Consider the following 26143-nt stretch of genomic DNA (forward strand, 5'->3'; position numbering starts at 1 on the left):
CATGCCAGAGCGGCTGCTGGGCAAGTTTAGCCTGGCGTTGAGTCATCTCACAGACACACTGAAGCATTTTCGGTAACCCCAGCGCCGAGGGCCCGCTTGCTGACTGACAAAAGCCAAAGAACAAACTGCGGCACCCACACCCCATGTGAGCGGGTGCTTTCTGAAAGGTGCCATTGCCAGCGCAAGGACAAATTTGCCCTGCTCCTTCAGGGGAGGGGAGCGAGGATGGCTCCCCTCATTGATAACTCTTAGGTGACACACCTCATTCGCAGAGCTGGTAATGTCTTCACAGACATCCCTCCTGTCAGAGGGAGCTGTACACGTTATTTCCATTTATTTACCTCGGGGTGGGTGGGAGGGGAGATGCGGTGTTTCAGCCCCAACAAAACGCAGAAATAGCAGGTGACACCATGCTCCTCCCCTCCCCCCGACAGATACCTACCCCAAAGGGCTAAGCCACCTGCAGTAGCCCCTCTGAACATGGGCTAGCTAGCTCCCTCTTAAAAACAGACCCCATGAACGGCCGTTTGTTTTATCTGTGAGCATAAAACACTCAAAGTTAGTTTAAATGGGATAAAAGGCTGCCTTTACTGAAAGGTAGGGGGGGGAAAAAAGGTACCTTCATAGTTCCTGGGTTATTTTTCACACTGTACCACTTATCCCCCATAGTTTCTGCAGGGCAGAAGCAGTTGTTGCACTGTTTGATGGTTTCCCACGTTTTGCCCTCCATCACTGGCTGGGCAGAGCCTGCCTCACCCACAGCCTCTGGCTGGGCTAGGCACCCAACACAGGGGCACATGCAGCTCCTTTTGGAAAGAGGGTCATTAAACAGTGTATTTCAAGTTTGAAAAAATCTTTAAAAACAGAATGGAAGTAGAAACAATCTATTTTCTGCTATTTACTCTTATTTTAGTCAACTGTTAGATCAGGTCAGTTATCCAAAAGGGTAACATTGCTGGCCAAGAGCATCATAATTTAAAATACTCGGTAGCAAAGTAGTTTCCCCCTTGGTGAAGTGAACAGTTTTTCTCTGTAACGGTTTTCCTTCATTTACTGGCAAACTGCTTGCACTTATGGAAAAAAAACCGTGCTGCTTCCCCCCCTCCCCGTATTTTACCAGATATACTTCAGTGTAATTTATCCTTCAATGACATAACTGAGTTTTTTTGGATGCAGCTCGTTCCCTCACAATAAAAAGAACATTAATATTCAGTCGCTCTGACTCCCTTTTATAAGAAAAATCATTACCTTTCAGACTGTGTTTTGAATAACAAACACAGATCCTTCAGGAAGAAACTTGTCCCAGTGGGGATTGAGAAAGGATCAGAGTTAAGCACTGAAACATGCAATTAATTCCCATTAGGGGATTAGGCCACTCATGTTCACTTTGAATCAGAAAAATGAATTGTGAATTAAATTGTTCACAACCAAGAGGTTACTTGTCAGAGTTAATAAGTTAAAAAATAAAAAGAGAAACCTAAAATGCACATAAAAAGCTCAACAGCGAGTGGTGCATCTGTAAGAAAAAGATACGCTTCATTTCCATGAAACAAAAGCTCTGTCCCTACTGTACAGCTGGAGATAAGCTTCCAAAAAGTTTGCATGGAAGAGTGTTACCACTCCTGAAAGCGGTGGAAATGAAATGTGTTTCTGATGGCGCAGCAGCCGGCTATTCGGAAACGTTTCTGCTGTAAAGAAACGCACCCATCATCCCAGTGCAGGGCTTAGAAAATTCAGCACCGCCACAAGACCTCGCTAACCCAGGTTTGGAGAAGTTTCTGATTTAGCGTTTGAGTAGATGGATTCAGCAGGCAGTACAAACGGAGGTGGAGCGGCAAGCCGAAGTTTCAGCCACAGTTTGTGTAGAGCTGTGGCTTGGTGGGCAGGTGGTCCCCGTCTCACCGCTGTGGACCACAGCCACCCTGGCGCTCACACGGGATGGGCTGGGTGCAATGACTTCTACTGAAAAAAAACCCCAAAACCACAAAGCCAAGCCCAGAGGACCCTGTCTGAGGCATGACTGAAATAAACTTGGTAATACTATTTTCTGAACATCGCTCCATATAAATAAGACATAAAATCCCCTGTGCAATAACGCTGGTCTCCTGTGCAGTGTGTTTTGCGTTGCAGAAAGGCTGTTAGATATATTAGCATAATTTCTAGCACTCACATAGCCTGGGCTTTCAAAACATTTTTAGCCACCTTGTGGCAGGAGAGTAAAGAGCAGAATTTTATTTGAGGGTCATTTCACAGACTTCCACCACAGCTGAAAAAAGTAGTAAGTGGCATCCCTTCGCTGAATCACCAACAAGAAGTTGTTTTTTCTCACTTAATCCAGTTTGACACTTCTTGCTTACACTAAACCACCTAAGAGAAAAAGAAAACTCACCACAAACCAACCAAGCTCCCCCCACCCTGACTCTATACTGAGAGTATTAGCTGCCAGGCCAAAATAAAGCCATTCAGAAGGTACTTTCATGAAATATTCATGCCACAATCATTAAAATTTAATGGCATGGGGAAATGCGAGTGAAATCGGTATGTCATCTTTTCAAACTATTTCTTCTAGCTATGAAAGATGACCTGCCGAACTGCTCGTGGGATCAATTACTAGTTGCTTCATTATGCGAGATGCAACGATTGGAAAATAAAACAACTATTTCAGGATCACACAGGCAGAAGGTGCTGTTGGTGATGCAAAGAAGATTTGCCTTTTGTCTTGTCTGAAACCATTTCAAATCACTAGCAATTCTATTGCATAGAGAAACTTCATTAGATTGATTTTCCCTAAATAAAAGTGCCTTGTAACCGGCGCGGGCCAGCAGCCCCGGTGGCCGCTCGGTGGCCGCAGTGGTAAGGGCTGCATCACCGTATCCATGGCTGCCCTCGCCTACCGACGGAGCTTCGGGTCAGGGCTTTAGTTTTCCCTCTCAAGACCCAACAGCTCCAGTGTGGTGAGAGAGGGCTGGGTGGCCACGGGGCCAGCCGCTGGCTCATTCAACACACGAGCAGACGAAGCTGAACTGCTGCAGCCAGGATCTTTGCTTCCAGGTTGTGCCCAAAACACGACCTCGCTTCCCAAGTAGCAGCAGCCTCAACAAAAAAAATCCTTTCACCACAATTCAGACAATTACAGGATCCTACCAGTTTCTTTTGAAAATAAAGCAAGAAATAGGGTGTGCGTTATGCTGGCTCCAGGGCTGTTTGCGGTCATGGTAGCAGTGGTTTTGGATTTTATTTTGTTGAAACTTATTTTCCCAGCTCAGAAAGTATCCATTTCTCTCCCTCCATACAGTAACATTGTTTTCCCTTGAGAAAAATTCTCTGCGTTGGCTCAGTGACCAGATATAGTTACACATTAATTCTTCAGAAGTTTCAAGAAACTGTAGGAAACAGGTGAAAAAACAAAATGCCTTGAACTTTAAACTTGAGCCCAGTCTGTTTGAATGAAGTGAGTTTTAAGGTCACTCTTCACTCAATGCTAACTTTCAAGAAGGACTAACATGCCAGAGAGGACTCCTGGGACCGCATCCTGTTGGTCCTTTGATGCTTTCATTTTGTTGCTTGCTATTTTCTTTATAGCAGAGACAAGGGCTTCCTGCCTGGGCCGACCCCTTTCCAACCTTGCTGAATACCTCGGAAAAAGTTTATGGCAAGACACCTTTCTTACATTAACCACAGAGGCACCAGTGAAACGATGGCTCCTTTGAAATCAAGAGGTTACGGTCTCCTCGCAGCGGTCGGCTGCTCAGAAACTGAGAGGTGCTGGTTTGTGAAAACAAACAAAAGTATTAAGAGTAACCAGTGCCACACTGGACGCTACCAGGCACTACCTGAAATGCCACTTAACCTACTTTGCAGACACTTTTCATTTCACCTCGGATAGTTTACACCCCCAAACAAACAAATATGCTTGCACTTAAGCTGGAGTATCTTGGAGGTATCTTGGAGTATCTGCCAGGAGGCAGCACGAGGATGCCCTCCCCTCTGGGCAAGCATCAATCACAGTGCTGCTCACGTGCCTCGTACCCACTCGACATCGCAGCAAACATTTGCCTTTTGTCTGTCTGAAACCATTTCAAATCACTATCAATTCTATTGCATAGAGAAACTTCATTAGATTGGTTTTCCCTACTACCAGAAAGAATTTAATTCCAGAAATGACTGTTAGAAGGAGCTACAAAGACCTCCCAAGTGACAATCAGATAAAACCATCACATGCAAAAAGATGCTGAGGATGCAATGCAGAAACAGTTGTGAATAACATCACCGTTAGATTAACAGACTAAATTTCTGGACAGTGCAGAGACAGGAGAGGATTGCCAGCACAATAGGAGGACAAGAAAAGGAGGATGAAGAAAACTGAAAGTCAGTGGATGTGGACAAATTGAATTGGGGGCAAAAAAAACCCCAGTTGTCCCCCCAAGAGAATATTATATCAGAATTATTAAGTATTGACTGTTTTGTCCTAATATTAAGGAATATTGTATGAGCCTCAGAATATTCTGTCAAGGTCTTGCTACCACACTTCAGAAACCTGTGGACTACAAAACTAGTTAGAAAGCGCTCAGGGCAGAGCACTGAGTCCAAGACTGTTTTTTTGGGGGACAGACTGACCAAGCAGGAGCTCAAACAGGAGCTGATGAGATGGGGCATAATCACCTACAAATATAGGTAGAGGTTTTATAAAAGAGACAAGTGGTTCTTCACATACATGAATACACAGCTGGCCAAAATGTCTGCATGGAATAATTAACATGGGTAGAAACAGCTTTCTAATCATCAGAACAGACAGGGCATGAGAACAGCCACAGTAAGTCACCATAAAAAGGCTTGAAAGCCCAGTGTCCCCTGTCCAAGGGTGATCAACACAGGACACCTTAGCAAGAGTGCAAGGCCAGGACAAGGCAACAGTGATGCACTTCCAGACTTGGCTCCAGACCCTTCCTAAGCCAGAGGCGACAAGTGCTGTGGTGCATAAAGGCCCCTTCCTCCTGCGAGCTGGCACGGCTGCTTTCGTGGACAGTGAGGAAGGGCAGCAGCAGCCCCTCGCCTCACCTCCTCATGGGTGCAGGAGACACAAACTGCTTTGGGTTTTTTTCCCTGCCACCTGCTCGCTTCATCTGACAGCTCCTTCTCTGAGTCAGGGCTCTCTGTGCACTGCCTCAGCACCACCAGATACACATGGACTTGTCAGCTGAAAAAGTATTTAACAGAATGGACACTGCTTCTTTCTTGCAATCATCTTTGCCACCTCTTCCTCTGACTTTTCAGGTTCTTTTTGAGATAGGGAAACCAGAACTGAAATATTTGAGAATGGATAAACCACAGGTTTATACAGGGATATGAGGCGTGTCTCCTGTTTTGTTCACACTCCTTTTCCCCAATGCCTTTTGAGCTATTGAGGAATGGACTAATGTTTCAGAAGAATACAGTGATAACTCAACCATCTTATTCTTGAGTGGCAACCAGAGTGAGAAGTGTTTACTGAAAATCCAACAGTATTGAAGCCTTGAAACCTGGAGCCCTTGGAAAACAGATATTTGTCCAAACTATCACGGATGCTACAGTTAATCTTGCCTTTGGGAAAGGTAGCAGACTAGATGGCTTCTCAAAATCCCACTCAGCATGGTATGTCCTTATGCTGCTATTTCAAGTACCTGACAATTCATTTAAATGACATATATAGAGATGTCTTATCCTTGCATCTTCAGCATAGATGCTTAAACTGTTACATCTACACAAAAGGAAAAAAAAACCAAACAACCCCAAACCAGAGCATTAACTTTAAATGCCAGATTGCTGTTACAGGAAAAAAGTAGAAGAAAACTTTTGATTGGGCAGCCTTGCTATGCCAGCCCTGTTCCTGGTACCGTTTTGGATGCTACCGTGAATTTGAAGTGGTTTCCATCATTGACATGCAGAGCATAGCCCAGGGTTTCAAACCGCCTACATCCTGAAACTCAGGACACAGCCTGCAGCTTGGATGGGTTCCCCGCGAGGTCAGCACACTGATTTACATGCCAATACCCGGAGCGGTCAGTTCACTGTTTTGGACCAAGAAGAGCATCCCAGGGCCTGCGAAACACGGCAAACACTTTGAGTACCTAAGCATGGGAATGTATTTTTCTACACAGAAAAGATGGTGAGAGAGAGAAGGGGAAAAGAGAAAAGATGGGGTCTTGGGCGAGATCGCGAGGTGCCTTTCCACAAGGGGAATGGGGGAACGGCTGCACAATGATGCTCTGTGAGGAGAGGAGACGTGCCCAGGTCATGGCACAGCACCGTCCCCTCATCCGTCGGGAGTGCGACTGAGCCTGGAAAGGAGATGTTAAATAAAACCCCATCATTCAGCAATGGCAGCCTCGGGCCGGCAGGAGCCTGTGGCTCCAGAGGCCATCTTTCTTGTGCCTTTGCTCCAGTGGCACGGAGGTGCCACAGCACAGGGCTGCTGGCGAGATGCGCTCTGCCCAGGCGGGACTCGGCAGGCCCCCTGCACCCCGTGCTGCCTCTCAGGCCTCGAAGTGTGGCCGGCTGGGTGAGACGGCAGCTGGACACATAGCGGGAGGCTGCTCCGGCCAGTGGCTCTGCCGGCAACAGCTGGATGGCTCACTGGGATGAGCTGAGGAGCCAGAGCCTTGGAGCACCGTGCAGAGGGGTCGCTGGAACGTGATGCTCCTCAAACCTCGCTAAAACCCAAACAAAAGTGCAGCTGTTCAGGGAACAAAATCTGCTCTGCTAAACAAGCCAAACCAAAAGTCCAGGTGTAAATCTGGGAACAGCATATTTCCTCCAGAATCCACCTACCTACTCCAGTGTGGACCAGCTACTGAAACACAAACATCTGACCAATGTGGCAGAAATAAAGTGCCAGGAAACCTCAACAGACTGTTGTTTTCAGCCTGTGATTCCCTGGGAAACTACAGGCTGCTTTTAAGGGCCAAGGAAAGGTAATTCATACGCATTTGCAGCATCCAGGTATATACACACAAGGATTTTTTTACACCGAGTCATGCTTTGCTTGTGAAGTGTTAGGGGCCACAGAAAAAGAGAGAGAAAGGTTAAAACCAGCTGTATTGGAAGAACCACCAGATTTAAACACAAATGGTATTTTAAATATTCAACCAGAAAGGGTAAAGATGGTGCAGGGTAATGGCTAAGCATGTTTGCTCTTCTGAGGTTTGTAAGGGGTAGTGGAGCATAAGGTATACATACCTATACCCATAGACTATATACTAACATTAATGCTTTTTTATGTGCATGCATGCCACTAGGTAGCATTGGAAGAAGGAGAGGCCCCTCCCTGACACTTGGAGGACCACAGCTGAGGTTACTAAGGGTGCACAAAAGGAAAAGTGCAGTATTCATATAACGATAAAGGAGAATTGCAGAATCACTGGTTTGCAGCTACAGCTCTGAAGCAAGTCAAACCTCTGGTCTGGAGACAGCCATTACACAAACAGTGGAAAATGTGAAAAGATGAAAAAATTTCAGCAGATCTTTCTGTGATACACAGAAATATTCTCCTTCTACTTTATTTAATTTATTCAGGTCAAGTTTTTTTAAAGCTAAGAAACATACTATGGGGTTTTGGGGGATTCCCCCCTCCCCTTTATTTAAAAAAAAAAAAAAAAAAAAAGAAGGGAGGCTTGTACCGTCTTTTCAGTCTATGAATCAAATTTGTGGAAAAACATAATATTTAACACCAATAACAAAATAAATCAGCTCAACAGGCTGCCCAGGGAGGTGGTTGAGTCACCAGCCCTGGAGGTATTTCAAAGACATATACATGTGGCACTTTGGGACACGGTTTAGTGGTGAACTTTGCAGTCCTGGGTTAATGGCTGGACTCCAATCTTGAAGGTCTTTTCCAACTTAAATGATTGTCTGATTTCATTCTATTCTAATTCACTAACTGCAGTTATTTTATTTGCCTAATTAATTAAATGTATATGCAAGTCTTTCTTTGATAGTCTATGCATGTAGTTTTATTTAATAAAAAGACTTCTTTTAAAGTAAATTCCAGCTTGCAGCTCAATATAAGTAAAAAATAAAATCCCAATCCATATATCAGGAACAAATCTTGGCACCATTTTCTAATATAATAAAAGGTAAGAAAATACAAACCAAAACAGAACACCAAAACAAAACTACAAAGAACCATGAAGAGATGTACATAAGTACTTCTCTCACACCAAGGCATACCACTTCTGTTTAGAAACTAGTACCAAGTTTACTACAGAAAAGATAAAGCCACAGATTATCATAAAAAGAAAAATAATGAGTTATTTCAACTGTCCTGGTCTTGAATTTTGTTGTCCAAGAAAGACTTGCAAAGTCCTGCAATGAAATCTGAAACATACCTCCTCGTTCGTCAGCTGGGAAAGCATCCTTATCTCAAAGCAGGTCAGTAAATGTATTTACTATTTTTCTACACAGGAGAAACAAATGCATATTCTGGGGGCACCGAAAAAAGCCTGAAATGGCACTCAGCAAGGCACCAGAGTAATTGCTTTCAGATCCAGAAAACGCACTGACCAGAATCTCAAATATCCTCCCTGGCTGGTAGAGTCAGAGATAAGCAAGAAGACAAGAAATTCCCAATTTGTTTGTGCGTGTCCTCTAAGGATGTGTTGAATGAAACGCTTACTTTCAGGTAAGGAGTAGTTTGGTCTCTGATGCAGAAACAGGTTCTGTAGTCTGATGCAAAAGTTATCACAGGTCTGTATTTACTGAAGAATGAGGAAAACCAGCTACATAAGCCCTTAAATCTTCTCCTGGAGCCACAAGAAATACCAACGGAAATAATTCCATATCTCTAATTAGATATACACTGGCAATTGCAAAAAAAGGTACTTTAGTTTTATGATAGCACATAGAATTTAATCTAACGGAAGGCCACCTTGGCAGTGTCCGTGATGCCTGGAAGGAAGCCTTACTGAGAGGCATCTTAAACCGGAGGTCTGGCTGTAATAGGAAAACATTACACAATACTCATCTGAATTATATAGACATTTGTATGAGACAGAATTATTTACAAATAAAATATTTACATAAATGAAAATAGCTTTATACGTGCTGTGCACCTCTTTTCAGTGACCTTTGAGAAGGAATGTCTGTTACTAACTTGATTCTGTTCTTTCTTTATCAAGTACTGGAAGTAAATGAGAAGGGGAATAACATGCAATGCGGTTCTGAACGCAAAGAAGCCAGACCAATATAATTAAAATTACTTCCTTCACCAAGTATAACACAATGGACTTGTAGTCAATTTAATAAAATTAAATAAAATACTTTATTTAATATCTCCAGACCAAGTCATAGGGAAGAACTGTATATGAATCAGGAGTTAGTTAAGGGAAGATCATAACAGACTGTATTAAAATAAGGAAAAATTAGCACAGACAGAAGCTATTGGTCATATTCCTCAGGAATCAATGTTTTTTTATTTATTAGTGGTCTGCTACAGCAAGCAGTTGAGTGCCTACCTCATCCGTGCGTGATGCATCCTGAGGAGGACTGGTTCATGCTACAGACATATTAGATGGCCTATGAATTATGTAATTGAAATAAGATGGCTTTTAATGATACAAAGTGCAGAAACTTACGCTTAGGGACCATCACAAGAACTTCTGGGGACTCATCACTTGAAGGCTAAGAAGGAGTCACAGAATATCTCAAGCTGGAAGGGACCCATAAGGATCATGGAGTCCAGCTCCCTGCTCCTCACAGGACTGCATAACACTAAACCATATGACTAAGGTTGTCCAGATGATCCTTGAACTCTGACAGGCTTGGTGCCATGACCACTTCCTTGGGGAACCTATTCCAGTGACCAAACAACCTCTTAGTGAAGAACCTTTTCCTAATCTCCAATCTGAACTTCCCCTGACAGAGTCTCATTCTGTTTCCTCATGTCCTGTCGCTGGTCACCAGAGAGAGATCAGCACCTCCCTCTCTGCCGTTGCCCTTCAGGAAGTTATAGATTGCGATGAAGTCACCCCTCTGCCTTCTTTCATCCAATCTGAACAAGCCAAGTGACCTCAGCTGCTCCTCATAATTCTTCCCCTTAAGACTTTTCACCATCTTGGTTGCCCTCCTCTGGACTCACTCTAATAGTTTGACATCCTTCCTATACTGAAGCACCCAAAACTGCACACAGTACTCAAGGTGGTGCCACACCAGTGTGGTGCAGAGTGGGACAATCACCTCCCGCGACCAGCCAGCGATGCTGTCCTTGATGCACTCCAGGACAGGGCTGGCCCTTTTGGCTGCCGGGGCACACTGTTGACTCATGTTCAACTTGCCGCCAACCCAGACCCCCAGATCTCCTGCAGGGCTGCTCTCCAGCCTCTCCTCCCCCAGTTTGTAGGTATAACCAGGATTACCCCGTCCCAGGTGGAGAATCCAGCACTTGCTCTTGTTAAATTACATAGGGTTGGTGACTGACCAGCTCTCCAGTCTATCCAGATCTCTCAGTAAGGCCTCTCTCTACCCTCGTGGGAGTCCACAGCTCCTCCTGGTTTAGTCTTATTGGCAAACAACGTACATTTGATTCCTGTGTCCAGCTCATTTATAGAAACATCAAAGAGCACTGTCCCTGAATCTGAGCCCTGGGGAACCCCACTGGTGACTGGCCACCAGCCCCATGTAACCCTACTTACTGTAAGTCTTTAAGCCTGACCCATCAGCCAATTGCTCACCCAAAGTATTGTGGGCTTGTCTAGTTGTGTGCTGGACAGTTTATCCAGAAGGATGTTGTGAGAGAAAGTATAAAAAGCTTTGCTAAAAATCTAAACCCACTACATCTACTGGCTTCCCTTGGTCAACTAGATGGTTGACCATGTCATAAAAGGAAACACTCTTGTATATTTTGAGTGATCACAGTATGAAGAGTGAATGAAACCAAGCTGTAAGCCAGGAGAAAATAATACTCAAGAAGAATCATGCTTATTTTGCAGTCCTCAGAAATTCACATGCTTGTTTTCCAACCATTCCCATTCAGAGATTTCCCTTTTCTCACATGAATGAGCACATGAACGTTGGAAGTAAATACCAGCACAGGACATCGTCCTTGTCAGCTACAAGAGACACCTGTGAAAGCCACCCAGATGACATGGTTGTAAAAGGGTAGCACAACTGGAACAAGTATTTCAAGGAAACACTGGAGACATGACAAAGGGTATCAGTCAAATCTTGTTTAGAAAAATCACAAGAATGTGACCTCATCTGTACTCAGAATGAATCAAGAAGAGGTTCAACAAGGGCACAGATGGGAAAGTTGTTCATTTCCTTGATCACTATTTTATAGGGTTAAAAATAAAGAGAAGGAATACAAATACAGGCAAATACAGGCTGTGTATTTTACAATTGTGTTAATTGCATTATCTTAGGGCAAGCACCTATTACTTTTTTTCTGCAGCTACAGATGTCTGTATTTAATGATTTGAAGGTGGTCCTATGTGCCTAAAAGTTTCCTATATTCCAGCGCCAGGTAAACTTGTGAAGGATTTTACTTCTACAAACCAGGTGGTTTCCACCTGCAATATGTTCCCGCATCATGACAGCATATAGAGTAGCTGAACAAGCATGTCCTTTTTTGATAAAACCAGCATTCTAGGGACATAAGTCTTCCAAGTTACTTTGGGTGCACATCAGAGCAAACTCACATACTTTAAGGCATTCAGATATCTAGAAGAGTATTCAACTACACCTACCCAGCAATCTAGACTTTGTGCTGGGAGAAGGGGCACAGAGGGAAGACAAGGCAGTATCGCAGTAAAGAGTGCTCTGAATGCCTCGAGCTAGAGCTTAAGCAGTCAGTTTGGGACTGGAGCAGAAACCAAACAGAAATAAAGTATAAATCAGCATATCTGCCAACTAGCTTCAGTATCTCCCCACAACCACCTCCTCCCACACCTCAAACACGAGACAGAATTAAGAGAAAAGAGCATGGCTAGAGTGGCTACATTAGTAAGAGCAGACCAAAGGGGACGCACCGATCTCAGCGGGAACAGGGTTACTGCCAAACTAGTATCTGCTGCCTGCACCGTGGGTCATGAGAAGTGACAATGGAAACACTACATTCGCCCTTCTCCAGGGTTTGCTCTGAAATGAGAAAACAATACATACCTGCTGCAACGGGCTTTATTTTATTTCTCTGCTTTATCGGGATCCCATCTTTCCAGACAGGTCCCAAATACCCGGTAGTATGTAAAGTATCCTCCAGTTCTCTTCCTTATGCTTTACTTTTTCCAATTTCAGTGTCAATGAACAGGATGAGTAGGACAGGAAGAGCAAGTTCTAAGACTTCTCTATCCTAAGTGAAAAGTTTCTTCTTCCACTGGGATCAACAGACATTTTCAACACATTCCTCCTCTCGGCACAAACTGATATATAATATAACCCCAACTGCTGTTCTTGTTTAGCAACTTTCCTCCTAATTTAAAGTAAATTTATAACCACCACTTATAATTTATTTTTATGCCACAACTAAAGAGAAGAGCCCTCACTAAATATCACAGAGAAGTCAGTACCACGCTTTAAAGACAGACTGCTTCCACTGAAAGGTCTTGGCTCACAGCAGCTACGGTCTGTGAGTTTCAAGTAGTACTGTGTGAACAGATGTACACCATCGCATCAAATACATTTTGCAATGGGAAACTGAGATCTATCACTGCCTTCCCAACATCACTGCCGCCTCCCCCCCCCCCCCAATATCATGCAGTACAACAGTCCCTGGTAACTGCCAGTCCCCAAATACAGGAATATGTTATTATTCCGAAACCTGTTTCACTCAGATTTGACAAAAAGTATCTAGGGACATTTGGAAATCTCAGTTAATTTTACTTCTGCATTCTTCAGTGATGCTAAACAACTAAAGAAAAACCAAATAATATAATTAGAGTTACACTAGATGTAAATCAAGAAACAGTGCATTACTTAAGACACAGAAAGAAAAGAAACTGTAAAAGCATTTAATTTGGCTTTTTGATATGGCTTAAAAAGACAGGTAATGAACAAATCACTTCTGATTTTCAGCAAGTGAACATTTCTTTTAAAGTAAGTAACTCAAATTATCAAACTACAAGCCTTCACTAGTTCACTGTGTACAACACAACAACTACCAATTAATAAAGGCATGCTTCTGAATACATAATGCATTACATTTTTTACTTTCAACACCTGGTGTCACCAGAATAACGCCGTATATTTCTAAAATGCTCAGCAATTGTATATGCAGGTGCTTTGATTTTAGGGCAGTAATACTTCAAAAGAAGTGAAACTATAGACAATTATGGGAAGCAATGCACACAGACAATTTGTGGTTAATTGATACATTATCAGCTAACTGACCATGACAGGTCATTTTAAATATGAAACTCAAGGTGTCTAAAAGCCTTCATCCCTCAGTCAAGGTCAAAAAAGGCCTGAATCAAAGTGAAAATTCTGCTGTATCTCTGTATTTTGAGCAAGCTAGATCCTATACCTGTTTTGCAAAAAGGCTTTCACTGGTGACTTCCGCTACATCAGAATTTAGCTAATTGCAATCAATTTTTGTACTGCCTAATCACTGCTTTTCAGTCCAGTCTAGGGCTGTATTAGTTTGTTATTATGACGGTTCCACCAAGAATATACAGAGGGCAGTGATTTTGATTGACTATTGTTTGGAGCTCCAAGACACTAAATAAAAAGTTGAATATCAAAGAAGATTTAATTATTCTCCGTCTCTCCTTCTTTCCACTCTATCAGCAAGACTAAGCCAATAAAAAAATTGATCAATTCATGGAAAATGCAGTCAGAATTGGTGACCCTGTATTTCATTAAAGTAATGAGAAAGTACTTGTATTTACTTGCTTTAAACTTTAGATAACGGGCATAAGAGAATGAAAGCTTTCTCAGCTTTTGATGTTTACTTCAAAACCCAAACTGAATTACAGCAGGCAATTAGATCAACTGGTATAAGATTTAAGTTGTGCTTTGGTTTTTTGTTGTTGTTTTTTTTGTTAATACAGCTTTTCAAATAAATTAGTGAAAGAATCCTAACTTTTGAAAGAAGGCTCGTGAGCTTGTTATGCAAGGAATTTTGAGAATACTGTATTATAACAAATGAACGCAATACTTCAGAATCAAAAGATTCTGAAGTCTCAATTTTGGAAGAAAATTCCGTATCAGAAAACAGAGGAAGATGTGGTCAAGATATCTGTAACACATTCAGACTGACACTTTCCTTCCACTAATTATGCTTGAGTTTTCCACAGCAGACTTTCCGAAAGTCGTATTGTCTTTCAGTATTTTTTCAGTAAGATATAGGGACTTCCATTGGTATGAGTTTTCAGGTTTTAGTGAAACCATTGTGGATTTTAAAGCTGGGACAGAAAGGCTAAGACTGATACAGGAATTATTTTCAGGTGAACACATGCCTAGGATCCGTAGATAATGTTTGGAGGAGTGTGCTCCAGCAAGGCACTTACTATGTCTCAACTGATTTGTGGGGGCAGCTTTTTGATGACAGAAGATAAAATCACCTCAAAGGAATACAGGCAAGCAACACAACCTTGAATACTGCTATCAAGTAACATAACCCCATATAAAGAAAAAAAAAAAAAAAAGTAATAGAAAACAGAAAGAAAGCTGAAGCCTGAGAAGAGGGATGCTGAGTCATTAATAAAAAGGAGCTCTTCTCCTAATTGCTTGATTTAAACAGATGTTAACATAAAAAAATAATTTTTAAAAGAAACTGCCTAAGTCTGGTGGGCTAACAGTTAGACAGGTTTTACATGCATGATTTATGTAGTATAACACCACCACTTATTCTCTCCACCTTCTTCAGCATTTCAGAACAAAAAAACCCCAAACAACAAAATAATTAAAACAAATGCCAGAAGTTTTCTGTAAAACAAAGTGTCAATTATTTTAGGACTCCCTAGCTCCTCATCCCTTTTTAAAAGGTAAAAATAAAAAAAACCCCACACACCAGTAATTAAATGGTCTTTCTCCCATTTTCTCCCAAAAGATAGAAGCATTCAGTGGTCACTGAATCAGAATGTGCTTAAACTGCACATGAACAGGAGCAGAAGTACAACTAGTAAAGTAAAACAGAGGTCAAAAAGGTTTGTCTAGAGCTGCTCAGCAGAGCAGCCTGACATCTCCTGCCCGACCTACGCTCTGTGGAAGAGGTTGAGCACCTTTTCCAATGTCAGTTGCTGTGGAAGAAAGAAGGGATGCAGACCTTATAGTAATAAAACCTAGTATTTAGAATACACACAGAAGTCGTTTCTGACAAGATGTGCAGATGCGGAAAAGCAATCATTTATCTTGATCTATACTAGTTACCTTGATCTTGGTAGAACTTTTGACATTGTTGCTCGTATTCCCACAAGCAAGCTAGAAAACTATGATTTAACAAGAACTGTTGGTATGTAGGTAAAAGACTGTTTAGAAAGACTATTTAATATTTACCAGAGGCTCGTCTCAAACTGGATATATGTACAAAATTTGTTATATTCATTCCAGTAGCAGGGAAATGCTGGTAATGAAAATACTCAAAAGATGCAAAAGACGCAGGTAGTATCACAATGCAAAAGGCTGTGGACAAGGCTAACGAGACAGTTGCAAGCCCCTGCACAACCTCTGCTCTGCAGCAGCTGTTCAAGTACAGCCAGTGCAGAGTTCTAAGATTAGCCAGGAATAATCAACCATATAAACAAAATCTGGGGAAAGATTAACATAGCGGCAGTTCTGCAGAATGAGATTTGGCAGTCACAGCAATCATGAACTCAACATGAGTCAACAACGAGGTACTGTTGGAAAAAAATATCCTAATGTTTATGTACAAACTACTGCATACGACATGTGAACATCATCTCCTGCTCTGTTCTGGTCACAAACTGAGTAGTATATCCAGCTTTGAGCACCACACTTCTAGAGAAATCTGATCAGCTGAGCAGAGAGGGGACAATCACCGGTCAGGAAACCACAGCCTATAGAGGGAGGGAGGGGAGGGAAGAAAAGAGAGACTGTAATGTACTCACTTATTTTAGAGAAAACAGGGCCGTGCCTTTAAGTATATGAAATCATATTGTAATAGAAAAATAGAGACTGTAAGCTTATTTCTACATCTACCAGGACAGAAGGCCCAACAAGCTTAAATTCCAAAGACAGACACTAGGAAAGGTAAGCACAGTGCCTAGGAAGAACCTAGACCGTCCAGGAAGGCTGGGAGTCCTTTATTACTGACTATCCTCAACTGCAAGTCAGTCAAACCTCTATCAGAAGTATCAGTACTACTGCCAAACTCGCCTTTTGCCAAGGAACTGCATGAAACAATTGCAGCTCTTCTTTAAAAAGTAAAAATAAAAGGCTCTTTATTGGTTCATACGCTATGCATGGAAAGGAGCGCTAGACTCATGGAGACTGTGATGAACTGATTCTGTGGTCCAGTCATTAGACTCCCACTAACTCAAGAAGATTTCTAGATCCCACTCCCTGCATGTTTATAGATGGTACGTTATGCAGTTATTGATTTTTGAGGTCTATTTCCCCAAAGATCAATAACCCTGAAAAGACAGAATGAAACGTTGGATTCCAACCCACTCCCACTCCACACAGCTGCCCCCAGATACACTCAGGGATATAATCCTGAGGCACTACACTGAACACGCTCTGACACAATGCGTCTTGCATTGCTTTCTGCATGGTGATCCAGCTTCAAAAGGCCAAACAAGACCAAATGCTCCTAAGAGAAGTGGGTAAGAGCCCTTGGGACAGAAGGCATGAATCTTTCTGCTTTCTAGGAGATGGCACAGTCCAAGACAGCTGTTAGCCCTGACACTGGCTTTGGCTGTATCTGACACACACAAGGCATGTCTGTCTAAAAGGCAGAGCAGTGCCAGGCCAGCTGTACATCTTCGGCCGATAAAAGCACTGAAAGAAAGCAAGTGCGGGAACAACCTGGGACTGCACCGCCACAGCCTCAAGAATAGCTGCACGCTCACTGTTACCATTCCCTTGCTGAAGCTTCTGCTTCTTAGGTAGAAAGCTACACACACTTGTGCCCTTCAGGGTTTCTAAGATAGCCATCCTGGTTTGCATACTGTATGTAAAGGCAGCTATAAATCTGAATCCATAAAACAAGCCTCTTGGCTTTGTCTATTTTTCTTCTCAAACACTGTCTTCAGATCACATTTTAATCCCAAGTAGTTCTGAAATCATTGCTATTTATTACAGATTTTTAGAATATAAATTACATTTTGTTTATAGACATATGCTTTATCTTATTTGTTCTATTGATAGCAAACTGGTAAGATAAATCACTTTGATACAGAATAACTGAAAATCTATACTCTCACACAGTTTTCCTTCAAGCTGTCAATGTTGCAACTTTAGGCAAGTTATATTGCTATTTTTCTAGACATACAGGAAACAATCTTGCACACTCATTTGCTCACAGACTGTTTTCAGCGTATGTGATCTCACCAGAGCTTCACAGGTCAATCGTTACACGTACACGCATACAGGTATAATCCAGAGCAATGCCATAGGTTTATCAAAAAGAACAATGTGAGCTAATACATGTTTCTTGGAAAGATAGTTAAGTGATTATGTCATGGTACCTCAGACAAAGGTTACATCTGCAGCAACTCTGCCCACAACACAGAAATAATCAGAGCTGGGATCCGAGAAGAGCTGTCTAAGTAAATACTAAATTTGTGCATGTGGTTAACACTGTGGAGTTTTTACAGATCACAAAAGTATAAGATTACTTAGGGAATTTATTCCTGCTAAGAGACAATAATTAAGGCTAACAGTATTTTAATTAATTGATAACTAATTGGATAATTAATTAATCTTAAGGCTGTCTGCTCCACTGTCACTGAAAATATTTCCTAACACTTTTCCCTAAACACACTCCCAAAGCATCACTACTACCTAAAGTAAAAATCCAGCTGATAATGTAAGTGGGCTGACCGGGCCTCATGGGCCAGCACAGAGAAATGGAGAGGGGTGGGGGGGAATGTCAAAGAAATAATCTATCCCATACATAATCTCAAAAATTAGTCCAATAGGTTCATTTTTTACTTGTCTGATGTGAAACCAAATTATTTGATTTGGCAAGGTCATGAAAGACAAATTAGCCTAAAGGCAGTATCACCTCCTCCTTCCTTCTGGCATCATACCTATCAGGTCACATGTCTGCTGCACCACTCTGCAGACCATGCTTACAATCAGGTTACATCAACATTGATGGTCAACCACAAAAACCAATAAAAATTAAAACATATTTGATGAACGTAAAATTGAAAGGTCAATTGTGGACCATTTTTTGCCTGTCATAAAATTTACAGCACAATGTTCTTCTATCAAAAGAATAACTATAATTAACAAGATTCAAAACTGAAATTGATCATGTCAATGAATACACATTTCCTATATTCATAACATGATTGTGATAACAATAAACCTCTGCTAAAGGCTGCTGAACTATAGATCTTAGTTGAGTTTCCACCTAAAGCAACAATTTAATGGGACTTACAGATAAGAATATGACTACAATTTGACAAATTAAAGAGACTGAATAATTGTTTTGATATATAGAAATTAGGGACAAAAACAACCTTCCCTGGGTTAGTAAATTCATTGTGTACAAAATCAAAGATACTTGATGCCACCCATTAACGTAGTAAACTGTCATTAGGCATACTTAATTAAAAGCTATAGTAACTACTAGCACTAAAAGAACAGATTAGATGAGCAGATGGATCCAGATATAATTTGACCTAAATTTCTTGATATTTTGACAAGGTACACAAAGGTAAATATAAACAAGAATAGAAGGGAGAGGAAAAAATAGCCAGCCAGTATATCTCATTAAGAAGCCTCATATAGAAAGATGAAAAAACACAACTTCTTTTCTCTCTCTGCTCACCTGTTTGCTTCTCTAGGATGTTTTGTTTCTGTTAAGCAGGTTTCCTGAAGATTCACATAACTACATGAATAACCACATTACTGAGAAATTTATTATGTCTGGAACCACCATCAGGAAATAAGGCCCACTCCACTGCCTTAGGGCAGTTTAATCAAAGGAAAGAAATCATTAATCTAAAATATAATGTCAACATTTAAGAAATTGATTTTCTTTTATGCTCATTCTCTCTTAAATTTGACTCCTGTTAGAGAAAACAGTTAAGAGAGCAGGTTTCTACTGCAGAGCTGGCAGAAGGCAAAGATTCTTCCTTCTGACCCTATTGTGTTACCCTCCCCAAACACACACTCTTCCCAACCAGATAAAGTTACTAAGTGTATAACTTTGTATTGCTTTTCATGTTTGAAACGAGCTTCAGAAAGCTTTGCTAAGATTTGGCTGGATTCATATCCTCAAAGTTTTCATAGTCAGTATATTTGAACTACATCACAGCAAGCACTGCAGCCTTGCAGCAGGTTAGTGGTTTGACGTGTGAAACGTGTATGTGTATGGTAAGTGTCCTGCTGGGATTTATTCCCTATGTAATTTTCAGCCAAGGCAAAATTAAGCCTGGGCCCCCACTCCATAAATTGCATCGAAACATTTCTCTCATTCATATAGTTTCTCAGTTATTTATATGTTTTCCTAATATAGCACAGGCTCAGTCCTGCACAATCCCATCTAAATTTAATTTATTCTCCTATGCCCACATCCCAACGTAATACTTACCAAACAGTACCTCCACATCTCACAGGCAACACAAGACAAAACAGCACTCAGCGCTGCGCTAAGTGATGTAGTTTTAAAGCACTGCTTCAAAGTATATGTTGCCACACTCCATACATGTGCTGTACTCCTTCCCCTTTCAGTGAAAATACTACGCAACACTGAGCTCAGGTTCTCACTTATTCTACAGAAAAATCTAAGTTTTGATGGCTTCACTAAAATATAGCCTCAAAGAAAATCAATAGGAATTGATAAACACTCTTGAACATACTTAAACGTTGACGTTAACTCCAAGATTAATTTTTCACCTAGTAATCTCTAGTAATCTTTTCCCTTCACTTTTCTAACCTCTGTAGGCTTGTTGCATCCTCCTTAGAGTTATTCCTTTGCCCACAATAAGTTTAGGCTTAAGTTGTTCTTCAAATCACAATCTTCCTTGAGCACCTGTGCAGGCATGCAGTCAGGAGAATAAGGGAACCTAATGCCTATACCCTCCTTCTCCTCCTCCCTATAAATCCAAGACCATCACACCCCAGCCGACAATCATGGCAAGTAATATTTTTGTTCTTCATCCTTTATCTGATCACCTGTTTCCAACTGCTATTGCTTAAAACTCTTCTTCAGTTGCTCCCAATTTTTCCACCCACATATTCTGATAGAAGGTCATATCTGATCACGTCCTATTGTGAGATTAGATTCAATTTCAATAATAAAAAAATCGAATCCAGTAATTTTCTCCTCAGTTTGTTACTATGGATGCTTATGTTATTAATCTCCTTCTCTAGCCTACTAATATTTCTCTTCCTTTTCCACAAGCTTTTCACAAAACCTATGAAGGATACCCATTTTTCCCCAGACTGAAACACTGACAAGAACCTGTTGTCCCGCTGCAGAACAACTTCTTCTCAGTCCAGGTGAGCCGGGTTGGGCAAATCCGTACAAGAAAGCACAGTTTGGCATTCATTCCACATATTGCCAGGGTACAGCCCTGTAAGCCCTTGAGCACAGCAAAATAAATAAAAAACAGAAGCCAGAAAAACGTCATCACAAAAGAGGGGCAGGAGTTACTCGGGAGGACAAATAGAAGGCTGGATCCTAGCAGCTCGGAGATGGACTGCATGGGGAAGAGCAACTACACTGGATCTTCCAAGCTAAAGTCAGGGAGATCACAAAGAAGGGGCCAATATCCCTTCACTGGACGCCTGTAAAGATATCGACACAGAACCAGTTACTTTACTGGGCAACTTCTTCCAATTGCACTTCTGGAATTGCAAACCTCTTTTTTGAGCCTGCAAGTTTGCTTTCTTGCGATACCAGTTAGTTTGTAACTTCTAGTTTAGGAATTGCAACTACAGATGTTACAACAATGATTAAACAGCCTTGAACGCTTCCCTTCAATCGTGAAGCACACACTATGTGCTATCAGCATCTGAAATGTTTTATTCCAGCATCCACAGTGAATGGCAGGTCATGCAATTAGTTAAAATAACTTTAAAAAGACAAAGCTAAAAAAAAGAATTAGAAGAGTTAAAAAATAAAAAAAACCCCTCCACTAGTTAAGCGGATTACAGCTCCAGGTGGAGTCCTTTATGTACTTTGGCCTATCTACCTACCACCTCCTGCTACACCAAAACAACTAATAATTTCTTCTAATGAAGTTATTAGCTAATGTAATTCTGTCATGGTCTTACTCTCATAACTAACAGGAATCCCTTGTTCATTACTAGGTCTAAACGTCATCCAAACCCACCACAATCACCATTCTTCCAACACAAAACCAAGATGAGACCCTTACTTCTCACTCACTCCTTACAGTCTCACTTCCAAGATCATTTTTCTCAGCAATGTTTTGAAGGAAATCGGTTTATTTCTATTTTCCTTCTAGCTTTCTGTATTACTGTATATGTGGACTGTGGGATATTCCCCGATGGGAAATAATCTAACATGTTACCTTTGATTTCTAGAGAAATTCACACATTCTGAGATCCAAGCAACAACAAAACTGTTATTTACAGAACTAGCAGTGGATAGAATACATAGACATAATTAAAATCATGTACTGGTTTTAGTGCTAAAATTCAGTATCCACACTGTAGCCTGTTTAATACGCAATTAAACAACACAGACTTGTGTTTAATGTAAAAGAATCCAGAAAGAATGCTATTAATAGCTTCTTAGGAGCCAGAGGGTAGCTTTCACCTCATTTAACTTTAATTTCCTAAAGTTTGGAATCTAGGATGGTCGTTCAGGCTTCAGCAGTTGATGTAAAGAAACACGAGCTGAATCTCTCGCCACCAACTATAAGTGAAACTCACATTTCAAATGCAAGTCTGTCACCTGAAGTAGTAGATGAAAAAGGGGGGCCGTGGTGAGGTAGAAACCCGCAACTCCGATCAGTACTGTGTCAGTAGAAACACTAAAACCCTAATTATTCAAAGTCCTGTACACAAACTGGTCTGCCTACCAGAAGACAAAACATATTAAATGACATATTTCATTAGATATGTAGGCAACTTTTAGTCCCCGTGATGTAGAAGGCAGCAGCAGAAGTACAGGTTGATACCCAGGATATGGAGAGATACAAGAGCAAAACTATGGAAGATTAAGTCCATATCAGCCACAAAAAATACTTTGGAGAAGTCTCTTACGTTACCATTCCAAAACGCTTTTCAACCTGTCCATGATACTGTTACCAGAAAGCAACAGAAAGCCAACAAGTATTCCTGAGGCTTGTGGAAAACAGAAGTAACAGAGTTTTAGACCTGTGATGAGAAATTAACATCTGTGTCTCCTTCCTCACTAACAGGAAAGCTACAACCCTTGCTGCTGTTGGAGAGCCAAGACTCAGCAAAAAGTGCAGTACGGCAGTGAAGATTATACTGGTGCAATCCATGTTTCCTCCGACACCTCAACGACTTACCCTACTAATCCTTTCCTTAAGGCTCACGAACGCACCTTGCTGAAAAAAGCAAGCAGCAAAGGTGGTGAGCACCCTGTGCTGTGCTAACGGGAGCACAACCAGCAGATGGAGGGAAGCGAGGGTTGCCTTTCATTTGACGCTCATTGGACCACACCTACAATCCTGCATCCAGCTTTGGGCCCCACAGTACAAGGAAGATCCTGACACACTGCAGTGAGTTCAGATGGTCACAGGGCAGGAGCACCTGCTCTGTCAAAAGCAGCTCAGTAAACTGGGCCGGTTCGACTTGAGAGGAGGTGGCTTTGGGGTGACCTAATAGCAGCCTTCCCATACCTATGAGGAAGTTATCCAGAAAATGCAGCTAGGCTCTTCATAGCGGTGCACGTGGGAGCTGAGGAAATGAGAGGTATAAACCAAAATAGGAGAGGCCTCGACCTGAGTCAAGGAAAAGGGTGTTCATGATGCAAATATTAAAGCAAGCTGCCCAGAGGGGTTGTGTAGGTGTTGCCCCTGAAGGTTTTCAAGACACCAGATAAAGCCCTCAGCAGCCTGCTCTGCCCACACAGGTGACCCTCTGTTCAATAAGGAGGTTGGACTAGAGACTCCCGAGGTCCCTTCCAGCTTGAGTTCTACTGTGATAAAAGTTGTGGGACCGTATCAGACTAGACAAAATGAGTGGAGGGATAGAAGAAAAATAGACTTGTAAATACTCTGGTATTATTTGATAGGACGATACTGCAATTTAAATATGTGCTAATACAGCCACTCTCGCACAACTGAAGCCTAGCACAGGTGGCATGATCTCCCTCACAGTTACAGTGGCAACACACAGCACTGGCAAAAGGCAACGCTTCAGAGAAGGGATGAGAAAAAGCAATTCTATGGCCAAGAACTTCTGTCAGAATGTCAGCAATATGATGTTAACTCTGGCTGTTAGTGAAGAACACGAGCATTTAGTCAAAAAGACTGCAGAGAGGTGGTTATGTGGGAAATTCCAAAGAAAAAAAAGTCTCTTGTAATACAGAGAAATCAGGAGTTAAAGTGATATTCATTATGTTTTCTCAAGATGTTAAGAGCAAATAGCTGACACACCTGAAGAAATCACAACGGCCGAAAATCTTAATGTAAAGGGCATTCTTGAAAAACACTGTAATGGTAAATCAATAGAATGTTATATTATCCTGGTATAGTCTGTCCTTCTTTAGCGTTAATTGGTTTTTGGAAGTGAGGAAAAGAACTGTATCTGACATGGTCTGTAAAATGTAATTAAACTTTTGGAGTGAAAAAGAGCAGAAAATTCTAAACAGCTACAGATTTTGATTTAAGAACAGTGATTTACTACTGCTTGAACAGTTCCATTTTTGAAGAAAAGAGGTGTTAAGCATACACTTTAGAGAGACAGTGAAAAAGGTATTAATTTGCAAACTCAATGACATGACTACATCCACACTTTTCCCCTGTCTCGTATTAAATTATCTATGTAGTACTCAGCCTCTGTCAGAAAGCAGCAAAAAAAATATCTTTTTTTTTCCCGTCTTTAAAGATAACATCAGTTCATATAAAAATGCATCTTATCATGGCATGTGTTCTCTGCTTAAACAGTTCATGACCCTTAAAATGTCACGCAAGTTTCACATTCAGTTCTACTTTAATCAACAGAGCTATGAAAATTATTTGGCCAGGTTCGAGTTCAAAGAGCCTATGCTTTTAAAGCACGAGAAGCATACTGCAAGACTTAACAGGAATAGAATATTTTTTGCTATGAACGTAACTATTAATGCTGCTTATGAGTACACAGAAAAATAATTTGGCTAATCCATCAGAGTATGAGTGTACCAGAGCTCCTAGCAGAAGGCAAATGCCACAGCATACCCCTGGAATTTATTATTTGCTTATTTCACTTCACAATACCTTCGTGACTGCACCTTTGTGTCTGCTGTACCTACATTCACAAATTCAAAATGTATATCAGGCAGTCATGTAACTTCAGTTCCCCAAAGCTCCCCAAGAAAAACAAATGCAACCATATGAACAGAAGCAGAACAGGCAAAAATCGTGGTTCCACCAGCAGTCAGATGAAAGTAATTTTCTAAAGGAAATTTCTTTTGAAGTAGGTAGTTGGGTTACTGTTGGGAGTTATGAAAACATACAGACAGTTGGAGAAGTGTTGGTTGGAAGGGACCTTTGAAGGTCACCTAGCCCTGCCTACCCCTCAGAACAGGGCTAAAGCCAACACTAGACAAAAGTTTTTCAAGCGAAGAGGCTGTGCTCACTGTAACAGTGGGTGGGAGAGACAGTAGGATGGCCGGTGCCTGGTTTCTGCTCTGTGTTCTTTGGAGGCACCTAGCTTTCCACATCAAAATTAGCTAAAGGAAAGCATGAACTGACATGATGATCCTTTCTAAAGGATAAAAAGCAGACAGTGCAGTAAATAAAGCATTCAAAGCAACGTTTCGACCCTGAATTGATATGAGAAAATGATCAGCAAAACCCCTCTGATCACACATATAAAGAAGTTGCTGGAAGAAAAAATTTAAGGAGCAGATGACATGACAGATTATCAGCAACATGACACTCTCTTCAGCGACTGAGCAAAGCTTTGCTCAATATTCCAATGGTCTCAAAACAAACTCATAAACAAGCTCAAAGACACTTGCAAAGCTGATGCAGTACAGCACAGTAATTTGGAAAGTGAGGAGCAAACAGGCTGCAAGAACCCAAGCAAAATGAAGTACGACACATGTATGAAGCAGGTAGTATTTGTCAGCGATACGGTGCGGATTTTAAACATCAGCAATGTATGGGAAGGCCACTTTTTTAGACATGTAACAGCCTTGACAATTCAGGTTTTGAGATGGTAACAGAGACATCTCTTCTGTTTAGCTTTTATTTCCCGATGGCAGCAGAATGCTGTAAGACACTTAGGTAACAAGACGTGTTAGTTTCCACATGACTTTGACAGCTACGATGAAACAAGGGCAGCAGATGAGTGCTACCTGAGGATATATACACTTTTAAAACAGAGAATGTATATATAAGGCTTTTCTCAGGGGGAAGTGAGAAGCAAGATGGAAATATGCCCATTTTTCATTCTGACATGTGAAATTTAAAGCTTCCCTTAATGGCCTATCTCACGCAATGAACAATTTTAATTACCAAAAAATTGCTTTTCCAGGTTGACTGCTTGCTTAAACTAGAGAGTATATAAAACAAGTCCATTCTCTGGTATTCTACATGAAACAAGGTGGTCGTGGTGATATTTATATTTGTGCCTCTGTACATTAAGCTCTACATAAGTTGCCATCTCGGTATTTTTAAAGCATGGCAAAAATTACAGAGGTAGCAAATTAAAAAGCCCTGAAGCAAAAAATGAGGAAATTAATTGTCTGGAGTTAACAGATAAACGAACCTTATGTCAAAAGCAAAAGGTTTACATAACTCTAAAATGGAAGGGGACACTGAAAAAGCAAGAAATGAAAATACAGTGGAACTAAACCCTTAGGAGGATTAAAAAAAAAAAAGATGAAAAAACC

General features: G+C 41.3%; 1 protein-coding gene across 2 annotated transcripts in view; it reads right to left on the minus strand.

Annotated features, from left to right (window-relative positions):
* GGACT (gamma-glutamylamine cyclotransferase) overlaps window positions 1-26143 on the minus strand; it is a 31022-nt gene that overhangs the window by 3978 nt on the left and 901 nt on the right. Inside the window, exon 2 of one of the 2 annotated variants that reach the window (XM_040584461.1) lies at window positions 12000-12108. The exons of the other annotated variant lie outside the window; for it this stretch is intronic. The gene's annotated coding sequence lies outside the window, so the exon portion shown is untranslated. The remainder of the gene's footprint in view (window positions 1-11999; window positions 12109-26143) is intronic. 2 annotated transcript variants of the gene reach the window in all.

Source organism: Falco naumanni, chromosome 2 (assembly GCF_017639655.2).
Source record: "Falco naumanni isolate bFalNau1 chromosome 2, bFalNau1.pat, whole genome shotgun sequence".
Lineage (NCBI taxonomy): Eukaryota > Metazoa > Chordata > Aves > Falconiformes > Falconidae > Falco > Falco naumanni.